The sequence below is a fragment of the Chelonoidis abingdonii genome, chromosome 17, assembly GCF_003597395.2.
Source record: "Chelonoidis abingdonii isolate Lonesome George chromosome 17, CheloAbing_2.0, whole genome shotgun sequence".
Classification (NCBI taxonomy): Eukaryota; Metazoa; Chordata; order Testudines; family Testudinidae; genus Chelonoidis; species Chelonoidis abingdonii.
Window position 1 is genome coordinate 31269461 of NC_133785.1, and position 18355 is coordinate 31287815.

The 18355-nt window shown below is 42.8% G+C and overlaps 1 protein-coding gene across 14 annotated transcripts in view; it reads left to right on the forward strand.

Moving 5' to 3' along the window:
• The window catches only part of FOXP1 (forkhead box P1), a 523713-nt gene that overhangs the window by 248502 nt on the left and 256856 nt on the right, over nucleotides 1-18355 (forward strand). The gene's annotated exons all lie outside the window — the stretch shown is intronic.

An 18355-nucleotide genomic window follows, 5' to 3' on the forward strand; every position in this document is an offset into this window, starting at 1 on the left:
GGGGCACCAGCTGAGAGCCCCAGGGCCTTTAAATCAACCCAAAGCTCCCAGCTGCAGAGGTAGCTAGGAGCCCCCAGGGCTCATGGGCAAATTAAAGGGCCCGGGGCTCCGGCTGCTGCTCCGGGCCCTTTAAATCCCAGCCGGAGCTGGGGTGGGGATTTAAAGGCAGCTGCGGGAGCCCTGAGCCTTGCCGGGCTGGGGCTGGGATTTAAAGGGGCCAGAGCTCCCCGCTGCTGCGGGGAGCCCAGAGGTCTTTCAGTCCCGACTGTGGAAGCCGGTGCAGTCCGGCACGGCGTACTGGCTCTTGCTGGTACGCTGTACCGGACTGTACTGACTTACTTTCACCTCTGCGTAAGTGTGACCCTTGGATGTGGATATTGTCAGTTTTCAGTAGCTACAAGGCTTAGACTGAGTTTGAGCATACTGCTTTGGGCAGTGCAATAGCATAGGTCAATACGAGGACTACATTCTTCAGTGCTGCTGGCCCCTTTTGCCAGTGGTTCCTCTTTGTTTCCGTAGTGTCCTTTTATGACCATAGGCAGGCAGTCTTGGTGCAGTGAATAATTTTAGATAGCATAGCTCTTGTGGATTATCCAGCATGTCTGTGTTTTACTGAGACAACAAAACCATGCAAAATTCAATAGCAAAAATGTTAATGGTAACTTCATTGTACAAAAATGGTTACTTTGCCATGTTGTTTTTCCGTCTCCTCTCCCTTTTGTGTATCCCTTTGCCCTCTGCTACATACTGCTCATGTGCATATGATGATGTCACACTGATGGCAAAATACTGCTGCACAAGATGTGGTACTGATAAAGCTCTGTGACTTTGTACAATTTTTGCTAACAAAGGGTTGGTGTCTTGTGTGACAACAGATTGCAAGTCATGAAGTTAGAAAAAATTTAATTTCCATCAAATCTGATTTTTCCCATGTGAAATTATCATTACAAACTCATTGGCATGATTAATCTTTGAGTGGTTTGCTGGAGTGTAGGGCTTGGCAGCCATGTTAGAAAATATCATGTGACTTGCTCCAGGTGGCCTTTCTGTTGAACATGAGTCAGATTGGAAAGACACCAAGTGAACATGAAGTTCAAAATGTCTGTGGAGATCCAGACACTACAAACTAGCTAGTATCCAGCTTTACTTAAATGTTTGTAGGCATGAATAAAATTCAAATGAGACATGGCTGGTTCAGGAATGCAAATCTAACTTGATCTGGGCTGATTTTGAGTATGTGCATGCATGGTTTGAGTTGATTGTTTGAAACACCACTAGCCTTATTTCAAGAGTGCATGATCTAATCACATCCTAAATAAGAGATCAATCAGTCTTACTACTATTACACAAGAGCAAATGTTTCATATGTTGTCACTCATTATGTGTCTGTACGTAATCCTTTCAGTATTTCTCCCCATTTTAGTATAATCACGTCTCCACTTCTCTGTTTGGTCTACATCTAATGATCTCTTATGGTGTCTTTCTAAATGCTGCTGGAATAACCTTCTAATATGTATGAAGAAATGCCATGTCAGCTAGCAAAAACCTAATTAATATATCAATTACATAATATCCTTCAACCATAGTCCAGCGTCATATTTGTGAACATGTTTCTGAGGTGAGATTTCAGGTTAACCAAGAATAGGTGAAATTTGCTGAAAGAGTTTTACTCCTGTCTAAAATTGGAAACACAGAGTGGAAGATTAATGAGAGAACTCTCTGAACCTAGTGGTTAGACTAACTTTTAGCCACCCAGCTGAGGAGAGTGAAGGATCTGAGCCAAAACAATCAGAACGAATCCGATCAGATCACTGTAGGCGTTCTCGTTTTCAAAGATGGTAGGAAATGGTTTTCTTAGAAAAACTGAATCAGTTTTTTTAATTTTAAAAGCCAGTTTTCTGATCTCCTGTAAAGGTGACAAACTAATACCGGCACTGAATTTCTGGTCCCCCATTTTACTATTTTTTAATCAATTTCAGATTTTATATTAGTTGTCAAAATCTGTGTTTGCATTATTGCATGCTGCTTGCCTGGTTAAAAATAAAAATATATATATATATATATATATATATATATATATATATATATATATATATATAAAATATATATTGGCCTTGTTTTAGATTAAAGTGCAGATGCATCTGCATATTGGTGGACAATTTTGCTTTCTTTGTGTTTGTAGTGCTTCTGAATTTTTGTGAAGCCAAATTCTTTAATTAATTCTTTAATTAGCTTTAATGGGAATTTGTGAGTGTAACAAGAGGAAAATAAACCCCAACGTGTTTTACTCAATTTTCCTTTGAAATGGAATAAAGTTGGCCAGTTGGCTATATGCTGTGATTTTGCTGCTGTTTTGAGCAGTTTTTTGACTCCTGCCTGGAACAGGAGTCTTTCTGAGTTGAGGCTAGGATTAATCACTTTTTTGAATGTGTATTTCATATATAGATAGATATCACTTTTAAAAGTACTGGCAAGTTTGTGAACTATATTTTCTAAGCAAGGAGCAACAAGTGCATTACACAAATGCGCGCTCTGCACCTCCAAAAACTGTGCACCTGGGTGGATAGTGAGGTATGGAGTTAAATGACTTGAGTTACGTGCACAGATACATACCAACAGAACCCCCATATCTGCCTGCCCTCTTTGTGGGACAAATACTTAGTTGGTATAAATCAGCGTAGCATCACTGACTTCAGCGGAGCTGCATCAATTTACACCAGCAGAGGATCTGGCCCTCCTTTTGTATCTGTTGCCATATGGTACACCTAAAGAAACGTCCACTAACGTTTTATGGGGAAAGGCTGTAGCAACTGTGTCTCAATAATATGACCAGAGGTGGAGCTTCTACCAAGGCTGTAATCTCATGGCAGCCAAGCCCCACTACACAAAGGATGGGTTCTGTCCTAGCATTTGTTTAATCCTGAGACAGCATCTCAGCCTCAGGGACATGGGAGCACAGCAATGATGCATTAATCTTTTTGTTGCCCTTCACCAGGACTGGAAGTATGTCACACTTATTCTCATCTGCATTCTCTACTAAAGAACAGGAAGTAAATGTACTTGGCTAAATCCACTGCTGGCTCCCCACAGTGCTGGCACGAATTTCCGCAAATGGACAAAGCACCCAGTGTGTCCAGGAATTCATACCCAGGGGAGCAGGCAGAGGGCTGTGGAATGGTCTTAGCTGAATCAAAGTGAAACCAATAAAAAAAAATCATGGCCCAGACCCTCAGCCTATCCATCATATTTGTGCCACTCCTTGGCACCTAGGCACTTCCCTTGCATGCCAGAAATCATTGGCTATCATAGAGTCATCATAGTTGGCTCTGCACCTCCACCTGAGGCTTTGCTGGTATATAGCAGGGAGCCTGCCTTGAGTGGGAGTGGGTGTGGACAGAGAGCTTTGCACACAAATGAACCTAGGCAAGTGGAGCAATCCTAGTGGGCTGTTAGTACAGCCCTAACTTCAGCCAGGGGCTGAAATAAGCCTTCTTGTGCGCTGTAGGATTGGGGGAATGCAGAGCCTGGTCAGCCATTGGTTCCTCCCTCTTCCTGTGGTTGTGCATTGAGTGCAGCTTGTTTGGACCTCGAGATCTGAGCATATCTGTGTATTAGAGGTCACTGTAGGTGTCTTCTCAGTGTTGGTTTGGATGCTAAACACTCAGATTCTGTACTTCTGTAAAACGAAGAACGAGTTGAAAATGCGAGAGAAATTCACTGAATATTTCAGAGCTTTTTCCTCCTGTATTTGATCAAAATTTTAAACTTTTTGTAATTATCTGACCATTTATTCTAAACTGTAATGGGTGCAGACCAATTATTTATTGTCGCCATATGTCGGTATAGAGTGGCGCTAAAAGGTTGAAATGTTAAGTTAAAGGCTTTTTAACTTTTCACTGTCATTATCTATTCTACTTATATTTTCTAGATCTTTGTATGCCCAAGAGTGTGTTCTGAGAGTTTCTTCTCCTCCCAAAGGAACTTGTGGGGAAGGTGGGCTTTCACCCTTGGGCCACTCTTAGATTTCCAGGGTGAAATTCTGTTGTCTTTGAAGTTAGTTGCAAAACTTCCAGTGGCTTCTGTGGGGTCAGAACTTAATCCCTTCTTTGGAAACCCTCCCCAGAGCACTCTGCCTCCAAGTAGAGTAAATGCCAGGATTCAGTCTTCTGCTTGTAGCACAACCATCAAATCTTTTCAAAACATTTTTGTGTGTTTGTGTAAGTTTGAGATGCAAATTTGTATCTAGAATCTGGTTGGCTCTCTGTCATTTAGAGTCGCAGAAAATGTTCTCTCTGACAGCTTGGGAAAGATGGATTTTGTAATTTGATTCCTTTTCAGTGTGTTTCTTACTCTTTTATTTATTAACATCTTTCCTCATGTCCAGTTACGAGGGATGCAACCATGAAAGTTTACATGAAAATACATTCCTTTTCAAGTGTTCTGTCCCTGTGATTCACTCTGCTCCTTTAAACTGAAGCCAGTTTCCATCCTATTTCATCCATTAGTGTTTGAATCTGTTTGGGAGGGAGGAGTGTTGCTTTGCTCCCCATCTAAATCCACCTTATCATTTTCCATTTCAAATTTTATGCATTTATTGATTGGAACCAGCAGGTGTGACCAGCTAAGAGAGGAGTGTGTGAGATGAGCCCACTTGTATTAACTCCTACTTCCGTTCAAGCATTGAGCGTTTGAGTTCTCTGCCCTGTTCTGAATTTGAAATTGATCCTGTAAGCGCAATGTGTAGATTGGAATCACTGCAGGATTGGAATCTTTGTCTGAAATTCCTGTTTATGTCCCTTGTATTATCATATGACTCATTTCCATGAAGGGCTAACTAGGTGACTTGATGATGGTTTTATGGCAACTTTGGAAGTTATATTCTGCTTTTATAGTTTTATAGTTATGCTATCTAGCAATCTGTTGACTTCTTGAATTCTTTCCTGGCTGTAATTTAAAAAGCTTACAGTTGTTCCACCGTGACATTAAAAGATCTCTCGTTATATCTTAATTCTATTTACTTCCAATTGGAGTCTATATAGCAGACCTCAGGAGGGCTGCTCATCCTCCTCCACCAAACTTCGGACAACTCAGTGATTTTGGGGTGCTTCATTTTTTAGATGCTCAGCTTGAGGCACCTGAAAGTGGCCTGATTATCAGATAATGGGTGCTGAGCACGGTCTGAAAATCTGGCCTCTCTCAAATGTATCCAGCCAGGAACCCCCAAAACGGAGGAATTAGAATCCAGAAACTGAAGATCCAGAGCTAGCGACCAGGAGCAGCAAATAGGAGTTTTGTGAGGGAGTTCTCCAGGTGAAGGAGGAGCAATTACATGACTCTTGGGTTGAGTTTGGTGTTTGTTTGTTGCTTTGTGTCTGCACACTTGTCGTGTGCCTGCTTGCTTGAAGTTTTATAGTGTTGTCTGTTTGGTGGAGGGGATGGGGACTGTGGGATGAGTCTAGTGGTCGACTAGGCAAGGCTGAGAGCTTCTTACTGAGGGTTTATCCCTCAATACTTTGATCCCTAATCTCTCTAGGATCACTTGAAAAGGGGGCGGGGCTAACTCAAGGAGAACAGGGTTTTAAAAAGCCAGCTTATAAGTGACCAGAGGAGCTATAGAAACCAGGAGCAGCAAACAGGAGTGTGAGAGCCATATACACCCAACAAACATTTTCTGAACATAGACCAATAACCCTCTTCTCCCCCAAAGAGGAAGGAAAAAAGCCACACACAGAGAGAACAAATAAAAAAACCCTGCAAAGTAAAAAAGAATGTGGGCAGAAGTCCAGCAACAGAATGGAGGCTATCCAGTTTATTGCACTGAGTGCAGCATGTATGATTACCTGCCTTGTGGGCATGTGGCGTGTGTGTGCATTCAGCGCAAGCATCTCGTGGCCTTCAGAGACCGAGGACAGGCTCATGAGACCAGAGTGGCTGAACTGGAGTAGCTAAGGCAGACAGAGATACATAGACGAGACTTTCCGGGACACAGTAGAGCTCCTCCACCTCCAGTCTGACAGTCTGTGATGCTGAGGAGGGTGAAAGTCTGAGGGAAGGAGATTATCAAACTGGAGTGAAGGGTAACAATCCCACGGATGGGGCCCTCCTTCCAGATGATGTCATGGTATCCTCCTCCACTGAGGGAAGGAACTCCAGTTATTAGGAAGAGGCAGGTAATAGTAATGGGAAATCTGAGTATTAGAAATACGGATAGTTGGGTTTGTGATGACCAGGAGAACCTCATGGTGAATTACCTGCCAGGCGTGAAGGTTGCAGACCTCACGAGACAGCTCTGCAGACTTGTGTGCAGTGCTGGGGAGGAGCCAGTGGTCATGGTACAGAGGGACCAGTGATATATGGAAAGGTAGGAGGGAGGGTCCTGGAAGCTAAATTTAGGCTGTTATGTAAGAGATTAAAGGGCAGACCTTCCCAGACCTGTGGCAGCTGGGGCGGACCTGGGCGGGGCGGACCAGCCCAGACCTGACCTGTGGCGGCTGGAGCACCTGTGGCCGAACCCAGGTAGGGCGTACCAGACCTGTGGGAACTGTGGGAGGGGCACCTATCCTGTGGCCCCAGCCCTGAAGCGGCTGTGGCGGAGAGAGGCGCCAGAGGTGCTGCTGTGTGGGGAGAGAGCTGGGGGAGAGCTCTCTCCCTGCCATAGCCCCAGAGTACCCTCCTGCACCTCGAGCTCCTCGATATAGTGGTAAGAATATACTACCAATCACCTGACCAGGGTAGTGACAGTAACTGTGAACTGCTGAGGTTGATCAGAAAGTCTACAAAAACAGAAAACCCAATAGGTGAATATAGCTGAACTGCTTGGTAATATTGACCATAATGTAATTAAATGTAACATCCTTGTAGGGGTGAAAACACTAAAGAAACCGTCCACAGTAGCATTTAACTTCAGAAAGGGGAGCTATGCAAAAGTGAGGATGCTGGTTAAATTGAAATTAAAAGGAACATTCAGAAGAGTGAAATGCCTGCAAGCTGCATGGAAACTTTTTCAAAGCATCACAATAGAGACTCCAACTAAATGTATACCTCAAATTAAAAACCAAAAAACCCCCAAACCAAAATAAATAAATAAATAAACCAGGAGGAGTACCAAAAAATGGCACCAGGGCTAAAGAGAGTAAAAGAGGTGGTTAGAGACAAAAAGACATCTAGTTTTTAAGAGAGGTCAAATCTTACTGAGGAAAATAGAAAGAAACACAACCTCTGGCAAGTCAAGCATCAGAATATAATTAGGCAGCCCAAAAAAGAATATGAGGAGCAACCAGCAAAAGATTAAAAAACTAAGCAATTTTTTTTGTTACATACATCAGAAGCAGGAAGCGTGCCAAACAATCAGTGGGGCCACTGGATGATTGAAGTGCTAAAGGAGAACTGAAGGAAGATCAGGCTGTTGCAGAGAAACTAAATGCATTTTTTGCATTGGTCTTCATTGCAGAGGATGTGAGGGAGATTCCCACACCTGAGCCATTCTTTTTAGGTGACAGATCTGAGGAGCTGTCCCAGATTGAAGTGTCAGTAGGGGAGGTTTTGGAACAAAACAATACATAAATTATTAAGCAGAGTTCTGAAGGAGCTAAAATATGAAATTGCACAACTACTAACTGTGGTATGTAACCTGTCACTTAAATCTAGCTGACTAGAGGGTAGCTAATGTAACGCCTATTTTTTTTAAAAAAAGGCTCCAGAGGCAATCCTGGCAATTACAGTCCAGTAAGTCTAACTTCAATAACAGGCAAATTGGTTGAAACTGTAGGAAAGAACAGAATGACCAGATACATAGATGACCACAGTATGTTGGGAAGGAGTCACCACGGCTTTTGTAAAGGAAAATCATGCCTCACCAAGCTATTATAATTCTTTGAGGGAGGTCAACAACCATGTCGACAAGGGTGATCCAGTGGATATAGTGTACTTGGAGAAAGCCTTTGCAAGGTCCCTCACCAAAGGGTCTTAACCAAAGTAAGGAGTCATGGGATCAGAGGGGTAGGTCCTCTCATGAATCAATATCTGGTTCAAAGAAACAAAGGGTAGGAATAAATGGTCAGTTTTCACAGCAGAGAGAGATAAATAGCAGAGTCCCCCAAGGGGCTGTGCTTGGACCAGTGCTGTTCAACATCATTCATAAATGAACTGGAAAAGGAGTAAACAGTGAGGTGCCAAAGTCTGCAGATGGTACAGCATTACTCAAGATAGTTAAGTCCAAAGCAGATTGCAAAGAGTGACAGAGGGATCTCATAAAACTGGGTGACTGGTCAACAAAATGATAGATGAAATTCAGTGCTGATAAATGCAAAGTAATGCACGTTGGAAAACATAATCCCAACTATACATACAAAATGTTGGGATGTAAATTATAGCTGTTACCTTTCAAGAAAGGGATCTTGGAGTCAGTGTGGATAGTTCTCTGAAAACATCTGCTTAATGTGCAGCAGCAGTCAAAAAGCTAGCAGATTTTTAGGAATATTAGAAAAGGGATAGATACTTAAACAGAGTATATCATAATGCCACTGTATAAATCCATGGTACGCCCACACCTTGAATACTGCATGCAGTTCTGGTTGTCCCAGCTCACAATAATGTATCTTAGAATTGAGAAAAATACAGAGAAGGGCAACAAATACGATTAGGGGAATGAAACAGCTTCCATATGAGGAGAGATTTAAAAGACTGGGACTGTTCCTCCTGGAAATGAGATGACTGAGGGCAGATATGATAGAGGTCTATAAAATCAAGAATGGGATGGAGAAAGTGAATAAGGAAGTATTACTTACCCCTTCACATAACACACGAACAAGGGGTCACCTTGTGAAATGAATAGGCAGCAGGTTTAAAAGAAACACAAGGACGTACTTGTTCACACAGTGCACAGACAAACTGCAGAACTCATTGCCAGGAAATGTTATGAAGGCCAAAAGTAGAACTGGGTTCAAAAAAGAATTAGAGAAGTTCACGGAAGCTAAGTTGGTTGGTCAGGGGTGCAACCCCATGCGCTGTGTATCCCTAAACCAATGGTTCTCAATCTTTCCAGACTGCTGTACCCCTTTCAGGACTCTGAAGCCAAGTCCTGTGCAACTCGCCCACCCAAGAGCTGAAACATGTAATTTAGCTGCATGAGGTCTCCTGTGGGGTGAGTCCCTGGGCAACTGTCCTGCTTTCCACCTCCTAATGCTGTCCCTACACTTGCAACCTCCCTAAATCCATCCTGCGACCAGCAGTTGAAAACCACTGATCTAGATGAATTGATGTATCCCCTGGAACAGAGATTCTCAACCTTTCTCTTTCTGAGTCTCCCTGCCCCCAACATGCTATAAAAACTCCATGGCCCACCTGTGCCACAATAACTGGTCTTCTGTATATAAAATCCAGGGCCTGCGTTAGGGGGTATCAAGCAGAGCAATTGCCTGGGTCCCCGTGCCGCAGGGGCCTCCACGAAGCTACGTTGCTCAGGCTTCAGCTTCAGCCCCAGGTGTCAGGGCTCAGGGACTTGGGCTTTCTGCCCTGTGCCCCAGCGAGTCTAACACTGGCCCTGTGTGGAAGCCCCCCTGAAACCTCCAGGCCTCTGGTTGAGACCTGCTGCCCTGGAGGACCTCTGCGTACTCCTCGGAGTATGCATACCCTCGTTGGGGACCATTGCCCTAAACCGCCGACTGTCAGAAGCTGGGTCTTGATGATGGGATGGGTCACTTGCTAAATTGCCCCTGTTCCTGTCACACACTCGCAAGCATCTGTCATGGGCTACTGTTGGGAGACAGGATACTGGGCTAGATGGATCACTGGTCTGACCCAGTGTGGCCTTTCTTTTGTTCAGCATTGCTAGTCTATTCAGAAAACATTTTCTTACATAGTCATTTGTTAGCAGATTCAGTTTTTGTAAAGGTTTGTATATGGAATTTCTTTGTCTTACAACAAAGGACCTGATCCCACTCCAGTTGAAGTCAGGGGCAAACCTCGCAGCGACTTCAAGAAAATGTAGGATCTATCCGATAATTATTTGTTAGGTTTCTTTTGCTCTGAGAGCACATATCCTCTGCCTATAAATGATTTAAATGCCAATTGCCCTATGGCACATAATCATTTAGTTTAGGCTGAAACCTGGCTTTTTCAGAATATGGTTTGGTGCCACCTCTCCAGGTTGGCTAAAACATATTTAAAAACCTTATTGGCTGGAACCATGTGCAGACTGAGTTGAAATACGGTTTCTAATCTTTGTTTCCAACCCAGCCCAGATGAGGCCACTGTAAACTAACACATTATAGGTCAAAACCATTCCAAATAGTTGGAGTGGGAAATAGGGAAGGTGTAGTTGGAAAAAAAAAAAAAAAAGGAAAAAAAGGCATATAAATTAAGCCAGGTAAAGGACAACTACAAGCACAGCCAGAAGACAAGGTAATGTTTGGTATCTGACTGACTGTACTATGCAGGAGTAGCTATGTCAGAATGTTCCCATATTCTGCAGCCCTTGATTATTAGTAGCACTTTTATTTCTAGCATGGTAGCACCTAAGAACCCCAAACAAAAACTGTGTCCCATTGTACTAGGGACTGTAAAACAAAAACAAAAGAAACCCTCACCAAATAACAAAGATAATCCCTGTTCCGGGGAGTTTTCCCCAACTAATTTCCACTCCTCAACCTTATTTCCTTATGAATTTGCAACATGGCTGGACTTTTTCCTCTTTTCCTAGACTCTTGTGTCTCTAAACATCTAAAAATATCAAAATAATTGTAGTGGGGGAAGGAAGAGAGGAAGGGCAGAGCACAACTGAAGTGAGCATGTGGTAACTGCCTTCTATCTCAGTGCTCCAATTTTGCTGCATCTTTAAGACGCAGTTCCTAATGGTATAGAGACTTAGTAGTTCAGGGGAAGTTTCAGCAGTGGGCATGTTTTGATATATGATGTTTTTTAATGCGGCTCCTCCGTTCCCCAGGCTATATTCTTTGTGTGTGTGTGCGCGCTTGCGCATGCACTTTCAAGGCTTTCATTGCACTTAATTAACTAATGTGTTTGAAAGACACTGCTAGCTCTGTTTCACTTGGCAGATGTGTCCACTTGGTGAGTCCTTCCAAGTTCATTTGGAGTTGGACTTGCTGCTTCTCTTGCACTTACAGATATTTGTAAGATCTGAACAGTGCAGAGAGCTTACAGTATATGCAACTGTGGATTGCTATAACACAGCATTTGACATTAGTATGGTGCCTCTCCTCTCAAGGAGATAGCAAAATAAGTTATACACTGTACAACCTTACTGATATGCACACAGCCTTTAGGATGGAGTGGGTTTCAGGTAATGGAGGTGTGTCGCACTGAAACACTGGAAGGTCACTTGTGACCAGGAATATGAGGGTAAGATCCTATCATTACAAAAACTGCCATGGGATCTATAATCATAAATATTTCTCTGACGTCTTTCATTCAGGGATCATAGAGCTTTCAAAAGCAATAATGAATTAAACTTCACAACACCCTTGTGAAATAGTATTTTCTCCCTTTAACAGATGGAGAAACTGAGGCACAAAGAGGTTGACTGACTTGCTCAAAATCACCCAGAAACTCTCAGGAGGAGATGGGAGTGGATCCCAGGGGTGAAATACTGGCTCCACTGACATCAGTAGCGAAACTCCCACTGCCTTCAGTGAGGCCAGAATTTCACCCTAGATTTCTTGACTCTGTGTGTTGAAGGTTAAAGTCTTATAGTTAAGGCACAAGTCCACACACAGTGGATAGAAACTGAACTTTTAAGGTGTCATATGAAAGATCATCACAAAGTAAACGGCATAAAACTTAATTTATCTCCTCATACACATGAAGAGCTAAGTCGACCCTGATGGGATCTGTGGTTTGAGGGAGACTATGTATTTAAAATGTGATGCTTAGGCTACTAAACCATCCCCTGCAGCTTTCCTTGCTGCATAGATATGAAGAAATCTCCTGTCCTACAAAACAGATATTAAATTGGATACTCTTTCACCCTTCCTTGATAAGGCCTGCTGTGGAGATATGCAGGGAAATGGAATGCTGCTTTGGAAGAAAATATATTTGAATGTAACATAAAAATTGGTGAGATAGGAGGATTTTCAGTGCTTGGTAGCAATACCCTCCTCAGTGAGTTACTGAAAATGCAACTTTCCCTGTAGTTTTTGTGCTAGATTGTGAATAAAAATGGTGGTGATTGATGAAACATATGGTGTCTCACTGTAAGTTGGCCAAGAGACCAAGAGACTTTTAAATCACCGAAATGAAATATTGTATTATCATGAACAGTACTATGTAACTGTTAAGTATGCCATCGGTTATCCTAAGAACACGCTCCTTCAGAGCGCTCTGCAACCAAAAATGTTCTTTGCACGTGCAGGGGCACGGAGTCTTCATGAGACCTCGCAGCCCTACACCCACAAATACTTCCATCTGGGAATGCCGTTTTGGGTTGTTCCTACTACTCACAGTGTACGAATACATCGCCTTTAGCAACAAATATCATGGGGGTGGGAGGGGATTCTGCTGAACTCAAGGGAGGCTCTTTGAAATCTTTATATCGGTTGCATTCTCAGTTGACTGATAAGCGACAGAGAGAGAGTTTTGAAGAGGAAATTTGGGATTGACAAAAATTCTACATACAGTCAGATGGTCCCAGGCTGTACTATTCTCAAGTAGATGTGGGAAGCCTATCAAAAAACTTTTTCACGTGGCGAGGGTGGAAACAATGCCTTTTCCTCCCTAACCTCATTCTGAGGAATGGCTGAGCCATTTTGCCAAATTTCCCCCCAAACTATTCAGCCTGAGGCGCACAACTTGACATGGAAAATTTCAGCCCAAAAAGTTAAAGATGCTCAAAATTATAAGCAGCTGAAAACCGAGACTCAGCAGCTTGGGTTCAATTGCAGGCTCAGGAGGGACGTTTGCTCCAGTGAACACAGACTCTTCTGCCCATTCTACCCAGGTTTGACTCCCTTCTGCCCCATCCCCTCCAACCTGTCCCTGTCCCAGTCCTGTCTCTTCCCCATCCCTGGTTCCTTGTCCTAGTCACATTTACTTTTCTACCTCAGACTCCATTCCAAAGGTTTATAGCTCCAGTCTCTGTCTCTTTGCCTAGCCATTCTTAGTCCCCTCCCCTGGCTCTCTGGGAGTGGGAGCATGACTGGGACTTGGACAGTCTTCATCCCTCTCCACACCAGTTCCAAACTCCTTGATCAGCACGTCCTGCTTTCGCCTCCTCATCTGGTCTGTCTCTTCTCCTCCTTCCCCAGATGCTCCTACACGTAGTCTCCTTCCCTATCATCCTCATCCAGTCTCAGTCTTCCAAACGATCTCCCCTCTCCTGCCTTCTTCCAGGGTCTTTGCCCGGTGAGTTCCGGTTCTTCCCCCATACTCCAGCTCCTTGTCAGAACTGTCTTCACTCTCACACTGATTCCTGTTCTTACTCTTTTCAGCCAGCCAGTTCCATTCCCTTGGATCCAATCTCATTGCCCTCTTCCAACTCCCTATTTCCTTGAACAGCTCCCAGTATCAGTCTCACTCCCAGCTCTTGGAAAACTTCAGCCCAAGTGGTTAACGGTGGCAAAGTTATAAGTAAGTCTAAGATTACATCACCTAGGTCATGGAATCTGTGACTGCCAGAGGCCCCTGTGACATTTTCTGCTTCAGCCCTGGGTGGTGGGGCTGGAGTCTGTCAGCCAGCAGGGGCCCTGGAGCTCTCAGCTACTGTAGGTACAGGGGGCCCCCACAGCTCCCAGCTGCCAGCCCTGAGCTACAGTGGGGAGACCCTGCAGCTCCCAGCCGCTGTTCCTGGACCTCCGAGCTGTGGTGGGGTGACCCCACAGTTCTCAGCCACGGGCCCCAGAGCTCTGACTGTGGGTGGCAGGGAATCCCCGCAACTCCAAGTTGCTGCGGGCAGCCAGAGGAACCCTAGCGCTCTCAACCACCGTGGGTGGCGGGGGACCCTGAATCTCCGAACTGCCATGGATGCCTGGGGGACCTTGGAGCTGCAGCAGTGGTGGGTGCTGGACACCTCCTCCCCCCACACTTTTTGTCATGATTATTTTTAATAAAAGTCAGGGACAGGTCACAGGCCTCTGTGAATTTTTGTTTATTGCCGTGACCTGTCTGTGACTTTCACTAAAACTAACCGTGACAGAAATCTTAACCTTAGTTACAAGTGAATAAAAACAGGTCTTATAACGGGAAGAATCAGATAACTTCAGTGCTACCAGCACCACCTATAATGCAAACCACACACGCAGCGAGGAGCGTGGATATGTCTAAAGAGAGAAAGTGCACTACATACATGTGTATAATAATAAAGTAACGTTCCATTGTAATTCCATATGTAATGGAAGCCTTTCCTCTCACATCGGAGTCAGGAGGCCCCGACCCTGTCAAGGATTATCTGCTTTGATGCCACTCTGATATAAAACTGGTCTGGGGCAAGAAGAGAATGACGGGAAGGTTTTTCTTTTCCTTTTTAAATGATGGCAAATGAGATGGTACGGAGTTGCAGACAGCTATACTGCTGAAGTGATCCCCCACTCCTGAAGCTGAAATTCCTCAAATTGGTTCCACAACCCTTTCAAAGTGTGTAATAAATACCACTGTTCCATGCTGCTATTACTGCATGACCATGTCAGGTGGTCGACCTTCACCAGTTTAGGGGAGAGAAATTTTGTACAGATTATTAAATCCAGGGTGAATTCTTGCAGTTGTGTTGCTTGTTTAACACACTTATGTATTTCCATATTAATTAATATAATTAAGTTGTTACAGCTGTGCATTGGTTCTCTTGCATTCGCCCATTGTCTGAGGAGCCTCCATTTGACAGCTGTAAGTATTTACAGCATTGAGCAACGGGCCTTGCAGTCATTTCCCCACATCAATAGTAATCTTAACTCTTCCTCCTAAACTGAAACATTCATTAAACTTTTATCTCAATAGGAAAGCTTCGTGTTTTCTTGACAGAACAGATTCTGAGGCAACTAATTTATTACCACAATTTAAGAAACAGACGTCTGTCTGACACGTGCAGTGTAGTTCAATAGGTCGCTAGTGACATCATACTTAAAAATACTATCCTCATGCACTGTGCATTTTGGGTAGAAGCTTTTTATTTATAGTTGGTCAGTACAATTGAGATCAGATATTTACTTTCACGTCAGATTAGGTTAAAATGTGAATCTGAAAGAGAAATTTCTGTAACCACGATACGTTTTGCAAAGTGTGCTACTCATACGTGACTGTTTCAGAAATTATGTGAAAATATGATAGGCTAAATAGTATAGTCATTTAATTTATTAGCTTTTTCACTCCTAGAGGTCTGCCTTCAAAACTGGTTCCAGTCTCAAGGGGAAAAAATTTTAATTTCTTCTTGGTCCCAACTGGCATTTTATCCTCATCCTAGGACAACTGTATGTTTTAACCCATTTCGGGACTCTCTGATTAGGATAGACTAGCACAGGACTAGCTGGAATGTTTTCAAGGCAGGAATTCAGATGAATTGGCACAGTTGTGTTGAGAAGCACATACGCTGCCCAGCATCTAGCACAGCGTTCTTGTCCGTGAATGGGACGCCTATGTGCTATGGTAATACAATAAGTAATTAATGATAATATACTGAGTAGCTTTCACGAAAACTGAAGTTCATACAAATTCACCCCTAAATTAAAAATAAAAATACGGGCAAATTTATATTGATTTTTTTCATTGTCTTTTGGATGGTGGGAGCACTAGGGCTTTCAAGACATTAAGACATGCACTGCCCTTTCATTAGACCAGATTCTGAACTGTCTTCTCTTAGAGCAAGGTGCCAGTCAGTGGGAATTAAGGCATCTGAACCTGATCTATTGTAAACAGCATGGGAGGACCCAACTTCTTTAGAAAATGTATAGAAAGTGGAGTACTAAGTTGCACTCTAGCATGACTTCTAAATCACATAGAATGCACTCTGTCATAAAGCACAGCAGGCATGTCTTAAAAGGGAAAACAAATGTGTGCAGCAGAAACAGGAGATCTCTTCGGAGAATCTTGCATTGTGATGAATGTCAATATGTGCGCCATAAACCATGAACAGTCTGAGCCCTTTGCCGTCCGCAATGAGACCTACCTTCCAACAGCAGTCTCTGTGAGTTTGAAAAGTTAAAATCTCACCTGTCCAATGTAAAGCAGGGTTGTTGCAGACAGTATTAACTTAATGTTGGGTTTTGTTTTTCTGAGGTTGGTGACAGTAGTTTGACAAGATCTAGAGTACTTGCTGATTTCCTTGTCTCCTCCCACCTCCCTGCATGCCACACCCTCTTTGTGGTGTCTGTGGATCTGTTGCAAAATGTTGTGCATGCAGCGGCTGCTTCTTTGAGTATAGTGTCATGTCACATAATTCTATTGAGCCAGCACTAGGGATGTTTCAGGCACTATTAGAAGTAAATTGCAACACAGCGGCAACATCGCCATGTCTCTATACCATCTTAGAGAGACCAAGTGGTTGAGGTAATATTGTTTATTGGACCAAGGTCTGTTGGTGAGAGAGAGAGAAGCTTTTCAGCTTACCAGGAGAAGTTGGTCCAATAAAAGATATCACCTCACCCCTCTAATATCTTGGGACTGACATGGCTGCCACAACACCTCATACATCTTTACAATCTGTTATTCTTGAGCTGCTTTTTTCATGTTCAGCATCTCACCTGAAAAACCCTTCTGTGCAGGCTCTCTCTTCTCATCCTGCTGGCATCTTCTGATCTTGCCTCTGGTGGCATGTAGACTTTCTCATAGCCACCGTTAACAGCATTCTAGGAGTCAAATGGCAAAGGTGGTGAAAGAGTATTAATACTGGAACTTTTCCCATATCATCTTCTCTGCAAAATAGCCCATGATGCATCAGGTTTCCATCCTCAGTAGCGTGTGATTTTAAAACTGCCTTTTTGACATGGGTTTCCAGCATAGTAGTGCCAAATGCTCCAACACCAGGTGACATAATATTCTTTTCTCTGTTTTGGGGAAGAAAAAAATACCCCACAACCATTTGCAATGGAGTTGCTCTTTAATAACTGTAATGAAAATGATTTTTGGACAAATCATATATAACAAGTTTGTTGTGTTGCACAATATTCTTTCTAAATATTAGATATTTTTTTTCAGATCCGACTGCTAAGATCACTGGCCCATTTCAATTTTTATTCAAACAAATAAACCCAATAAAAACACTTATGCTGAGAGCTGAAGCTCCACAATAATAATAATAATAATAATAAAACACTCTGTGTGGAATTCATTGATTTATTTATTTACTTCAACTGGAAAATTGAGTATTGTGTTAATGTATTTTATAAGAATCACACTGCTCGATGAAATGGCTAATTTATTTTAGCGTATACATAAATAGCTAGCAATTTTCAGTGAGACAGGCTAATGAAAATGATGCTATGAAATTGTCTATACGATGAGGAGTGATGGAGTCAAGTTATTATTGGTTGAGTGCTAAGACGTAGTGAACTGGCCATCATGTCTTTGAACTTTTGAACTGCTACTTGTTTGTGTGATTTATTGATTTTGATATCTCTGTGTTAAGTTCAACTTTTTGTCTTTGAAGAGGCAGCACAGATAAGTAACTTATGCTGTGTAATTTTATAGTTGCTTGGGTTAAAAAAATTGTTAAAGAATTTTAAGGTTCCATATGTTGAGAGAGAAGTGTATATGTTGTTAGAAGTCAATGCTAAGTGTGATTTGGCAATAAAAGTGTGTATTGTATTTGTAAGGGAAATCTGCCTATGTTCTGAATTGTATGTATAATTTCATACCAACTTTTTCCCCTATCTATCTTAACCTCACCCTACTTCACCAATCTATTATATCATCCTGGTGCCTGGTACAGAGGGCACATCGGTGATCTCTTTTGTCAGCTTCTTTTCAGAGGAGCAGTGCATTTTTCCCATTGTTCGACAACTGATATTGACTGGTAGTGCAAAACACTTAAACATCCTCATGTTGGTTTGCTTGCAGGACAACCGCTCCAAAGAGCAGCCTCTTACCTAATTCATGAAGACATGGAAACTTGTTTCATATTACAGCTGTAACTCCCTGCCCAAGCTGGCTACCACTACTGAGGCTTGACACACATTATACATCAGTAGTTCTCTTCACATGCTAATCTTTTAGTGTGGTGAGATACAGTGCTTGCTGCTGTTGGCAATTTGTTTAGTATCTATAACTGAGGTATGAAAGTAACATTGCTTGCTTGGTCTACACTATTTTTTTTGTAATGCAGAACTTTTCTCGTGACTGTGGCTGTATAGGAACCTTACATGGCAAGCACTTTGAGCTCTGTTTCTGATTGAACAGAATAATTTGACACCTGCATTTT